Source organism: Capricornis sumatraensis, chromosome X (genome assembly GCF_032405125.1).
Source record: "Capricornis sumatraensis isolate serow.1 chromosome X, serow.2, whole genome shotgun sequence".
Taxonomy (NCBI): domain Eukaryota; kingdom Metazoa; phylum Chordata; class Mammalia; order Artiodactyla; family Bovidae; genus Capricornis; species Capricornis sumatraensis.
In genome coordinates, this window is record NC_091092.1 from 105,117,968 (window position 1) to 105,123,690 (window position 5,723).

The window sequence follows — 5,723 nt, forward strand, 5'->3', positions numbered from 1 at the left end:
TGTACTGAGTAGATGGGTGGTATATAGTAGCCACTCAATAGACAATTGTTGACTGATAGAAGGAGGATGTGGTTTCTGCAGGGGGCGCTCCGCAGAAAAAGAGAGGCAGTGAAATTTCCCTCAGCAGAGCTGAGGGGTCCCGAGGAAATGAGCCTGCTGTCCGCCAACCCAGCCCCTCTGCAAGCGAGAGGCAATCAGCCACGACAGGGGTTCCTTCTAAGCAGTTCCACTTTATTACCGCAAACTCTTGGTTTATATAGGCAAGCAGGGGGGTTTTGAGAGGGACTTTCTATAGTTGCACCAATCACATTAAAGGTCAAATCATCATGTGCCATAGTTGCACCAATCACGTTAAAGGTCAAATCGTCATGTGCCATAGTTGCACCAATCATGTTAAAGGTCAAATTGTAATATGCCATAGTTGCACCAATCACGTTAAAGGTCAAATCGTCATGTGCCTTCATTATAACAGGAGTCTATGGTGATCACGTGCTGTCCACGTGCACGGAAATCAAGAGAGCCAATCAAAAACTTTAACATAGACCACGCCCCTATCTCTTCCGCCAGGCGCACCATCCTAGTTTCCAACCGCAAAGCTAACCTATCTTTTTAAGGTTTCCCATTTAGGGCCCCACAGTAATTGAAATAGAAGTCAAAGTAAGAAGAGGATAGTGGTAGTCTTTGAGCAGTGGAAGACCCAGAGGAGGAAAGGATGCAGAAATGTTGGTTGGAGGAGGATCTTGCTCAGGCCAAGTTTGACTCTCTTGTTTAGGCAGTATGGGAGTGATGTGATTTGACCCATGTTTTAGCAGTTACTTCCCAAAGAAATTTGGGAAGCAGTATGCAGGAGTGGAGGTTGCAGAAGAGAAAGACTAGAAACAGGAAGAGAGGGGCGTCCCTGGTGGCTTGGTGGTAAAGAATCTGTCTGCCAATGCAGGAGATAAGGGTTTGATCCCTGGTCCAGGAAGAATCTCTTACATGCCATGGAACAACTGAGCCCATGCTACAAAGCCCAGGAACCTCAACTATCAACCCCATGTGCCGCAACTACTGAGTCCACACACCCTAGGGCCTGTGATCCTCAACAAGAGAAGGCACTGCAACAAGAGGCCCAGCTCTACAACTAGAGAAAAGCCTGCACAGCGATGAAGACCCAGCACAGCCTAGATAAATAAAGAAAATTATGTACAAAACGGAAACAAGAAAAGAGTTAGGAGGTAACTGCAATAACCTGATTGGGAGTTGATCAGGGCTGGGCCTTGGGAAGTGGCATGGGGCTAGAGGAGGGGCTGGAACAGTGCATCTCAACTCTGGCTGTATTAAAATTCACTGAGGAGAAAACCTCCATTTCCAGGCCACTGGAGAGGCTCACCCACCCGTTAGTCAGTGCCCCTGCCCTGTTCATGATACAGCCTGCTTCTCCAAAGTGGTACGATCAAAGGAACTATGTCTTCACTGAATTTTGTGTTGAAGACAGTCAAGATGTTAATGTAAATTTTGAGAACTCCAAACTTACATTCAGTTGTCTTGGAGGAATTGATCATTTTAGACATTTAAATGAAATTGATATTCTTCACTGTATTGATCCAAATGATTCCAAGCATAAAAGAACGGACAGATCAATTTTATATTGTGAAAAGGAGAATCTGGCCAGTCATGGCCGAGGTTAACAAAAGAGAGGGCAAAGCTTAATTGGCTTAGTGTGAACTTCAATAATTGGAAAGACTTTGCAGGTGATTCAGTTGCAGACATGTCTAATTTTGATCATTTCTCTGAGATGGTGAACAACATGGGTGGTGATGAGAATGTAGATTAACCAGAAGTAGATGGAGCAGGTGATGATTCACAAGAAAGTGATGAAAAAAATTGCCAGATCTGGAGTAAGGAATGTTGTCATCACTGGATTTTGAGAAAGAAAAATAACTTCTCTGCAAGATTCTGTAATTGAGAGAATTCCTGAGTTGATAGCTCTAAAGGCAGATACTATATTTGCCTCCTATAACCCATTTTTCAACCTGTTTGCTTTCTTAAAGGCTTCACTAAGGGTTGATATGTAACATTGTACTGGGCAATTTTGGGGCATCCCTGGTGACTCAGTTGGTGAAGCATATGCCTGCAATGCAGGACACCTGGGTTCAATCCCTGGATCAGGAAGATCCCCTGGAGGAGGGTGTGGGAACCCACTCCAGTAGTCTTGCCTGAGAATCCCATGGACAAAGGATCCTGGCCACAGTCCGTGAGGTCGCAAGAGTCAGGACACAACTGAGTGACTAAACCGCCACCATTTTTTCCATGATGCTGTTGAGGTCCTAGGCAATTGATAAAGCAGTTGTGATAAATAAAAACAGTTCACCAAAGTCTCCTTTACTTCACAGCCTAGATACTGACATGATAGGAAGCACTTAGCTCAGGGAAAGGAACTAAATTTTAGATTTTAGAACATGGACTCAAAAGTGGCTGAAACAATTGGGTGATACTTTAGTAACATGTTGTTTCTCTGGTATATCTTTCAGAATTATTTCACTAAAGTTTTATTTTTCAAAAAATTTGCTTCACATTATTGTGCACAAGTGATCATTTGTCAGTGTTCCAGATGTATCTTGGCTAAAACTAGCAAATGCTGTAACTTGATGGTTTTGAAGCCTGTACATTTGGTATTGCTTGATACTTAAACTTCTACATTTCTTAGCACAGAGGATGAAGAAAGGCTGTACATTGTTGCTTGAGAGTCTGTACATTTAGACCAAATTTGTATTTGCACTGTCATTATGACAAATGAGTGGGAAAAAATGTTAATGCACTATTGGATTTTTTTATTCCTTTCTTTCTTCCTTTTTTTTTTTGATTCAGCTTGTACCTGGGCTGAAAACCTCAATATATGTTCATGGCAATGGGGAATTTTTTTAAAATGTCTACATTCTTTCTAATAAACTGTTGGAAGACTTCCTGGCTATCCTTTCAAGTGCCTGGTTTACTGTAATTTCAGGTATTGCCATTTACTAGAGTGGAGTTTTTATTTTCACTTGAGGAAGAATTTGGGAATATTCCTCTGTCTGAAAAAGAAAAGCTTGCTGTAATGTCACAGAATACTTTTTAAAAGTGAATCTGTAATAGAAAATTGTAGATACACTTTGCAACAGTTGGAAAAGAAAGTGTGATTTGATTGAAATAAACCTAAATGTGTTGTCCTTCTCTAAAAATTCACTGGGAAGCTTTTAGACATGTGGATACCTGGTCTCCATCCCCCAGAGATTCTGATTAGCTCAGTCTTTGGTGAGGCCCCAGCAATCATTATTTTTTAAAGCTCCCTATATGTTCTAGCTGGGATTGAAACCACTGGGAGAGGTAAAAGAAATTGTTCAGAAATAGAATAGATAGCCGTCAAGACTAAGTGGCTTTGGGTAATGAAGGAAAAGGAGGAATTGAATATGACTGACTTCTAGTGTGAGTAAACTTGGAGGATGGCTTTTAAAATACCATATGATCTCAATAAATGGTACATCCAAACAAGGGACTTGTTTATGGTTGTTAGCAGGTATGTAGATGAAGAACTTTTTTAGTCGCAAAGGGACATTTTTGTTATAATATTAAGGAAAAATATAAAAGTAGAAAAATATATATGTACTATGATCTGAACCAGGTAAGAACATATAGAAAAGAAATTGGAAGAAAATATGTATAAAATTTTCACACTGGTAGCTCTGGGGGTGGGGGTTATAGGTGATTTTACTTCCTATGTTTTATATTTACTTCCCTTCCTCAAGTTTCTAAATGATCATATATAACAATTATCATAAAAAGGATATTTTTATAAAGGAAGCCCTCTACATAAAAGGTTAAAGTATTAAAAATTTTAGGGCTTAAAGGGGGAAACCTTAACTGTTTTGAGAATTTGCTGAAGTGAATTTTGAGCATTTGTCCATTCATCTAAATTTCTGTATTTATTAATATATCTATGTGTTTCCAGGAGTTCCCACCTGAACATCACAAATGATTTTTACCCTGGGATTCAGAAATGTCTACAGGACATAGATTGGACCTGCTAAATGTATATCTGTGAAAGTCACTTAGGAAAGCACTCAACCAAAGAGAGGAGAGAACTAAGGTTTGTAAATTTAGTTTAAGGAGCTTTAACGTGAGCATCAGAGGGTTGTTCTGAGGACAGCTCAATATATATTATACATGGAATGAATGAGGCTGCTGCTGCTGCTAAGTCACTTCAGTCGTGTCCGCCTCTGTGTGACCCCATAGACGGCAGCCCACCAGGCTCCCCCGTCCCTGGGATTCTCCAGGCAAGAACACTGGAGTGGGTTGCCATTTCCTTCTCCAGTGCATGAAAGTGAAAAGTGAAAGTGAAGTCGCTCAGTCATGTCTGACCCTCAGCGACTCCATGGACTGCAGCCTACCAGGCTCCTCCGTCCATGGGATTTTCCAGGCAAGAGTACTGGAGTGGGGTGCCATTGCCTTCTCCGATGAATGAGGCAGGCCCTTGTATTTCCTCATTGGGAATTTAACCCTGAGCCTTGGGGGAAAGCAGATGTTCCAAAAATAAAAAAATAAAAACTAGATAAGAAAAAATTTTCATAGAGATATTGAGAGCACAAAGTTTTACAGCCAGTATAGCCTGCTTAACAAAAAATTGCAAGAACAAAGGGTACTGTTCTCATTTCCACAGAATGACAGCCAGATGTCTCAAAACATGGGGTAGAAACATAAGAGACTCAGACGACTTAACCAAGCAACACAAGCTAAAAAAAAGGAAAAGGCCCATGCTACTTTGTAACAGGACTACATTTGTGAAACAGTACTGGCAGGTCTAAGTAATAGCTAGGAAGACCAGATTTGTAAATACAAGTGGCATCTCCCTTTTCACTGGGGACTTCCTGAAAATATTGGGATGAATTTGAGAGAGGTTGAAGTGCTTCAGTTTTTGTGTGTGTTTGTTTTTGTCTTGGCAATGCATTCAACATATATTTTTAAGATTGCTAATTGCCAAATTCATTATTGGAATAGTGAAAGATGGAGCATAATATGAATATTCATCTATAGTGTTTTGTCATTTAGTCACTCATTCTACGCAGTTTTGAAACATCTGCATTAGAGATTCAGTGACCAAACCAAACCAGGCTCCTGTCCTCAGGGAGCTTGTACTCTACTGAGGAAAATGAACAGTAACATGAATTTTAGCATATCCATCCTATAGAATGCTATGATATGGTTTTTATATATTATGTATATTTAACTGTATTAAAATAAAAGGTTCATCAAAATATAATACATAATATCTAATCTTTTACTTACAAAGGCAATTTATAGAAGAGAATTGTAACCTGTGACTATAATAATAAAATGTATTAGAGTGTTCATAGGAAAAAGTCAAGATGAAATATACATGATAAATCTTTGAATGCTATTTAGGATGGAATTTCACCCCTGAAAACGTTTGTTTAATTTTTTTTACAAGCAGCATTACATTTATAATAAAAAAAATAAGTTAGTAAAATGAAACACTGTGTACAGAGGCTAAACCTTCAGTTCAGTTCAGTTCAGTCGCTCAGTCGTGTCTGACTCTTTGCGACCCCATGAATCGCAGCACGCCAGCCCTCCTTGTCCATCACCAATTTCCGGAGTTCACTCAGAGTTGCATCCATCGAGTCAGTGATGCCATCCAGCCATCTCATCCTCGATCATCCCCTTCTCCTCCTGCCCCCAATCCCTCCCAG

General features: G+C 40.1%; 1 pseudogene; it reads left to right on the forward strand.

Annotated features, from left to right (window-relative positions):
- Positions 1 to 1,271: 1,271 nt before the first annotated feature.
- Positions 1,272 to 1,884, forward strand: LOC138071827 (prostaglandin E synthase 3-like; annotated as a pseudogene).
- The last annotated feature ends 3,839 nt before the right edge of the window (positions 1,885 to 5,723 follow it).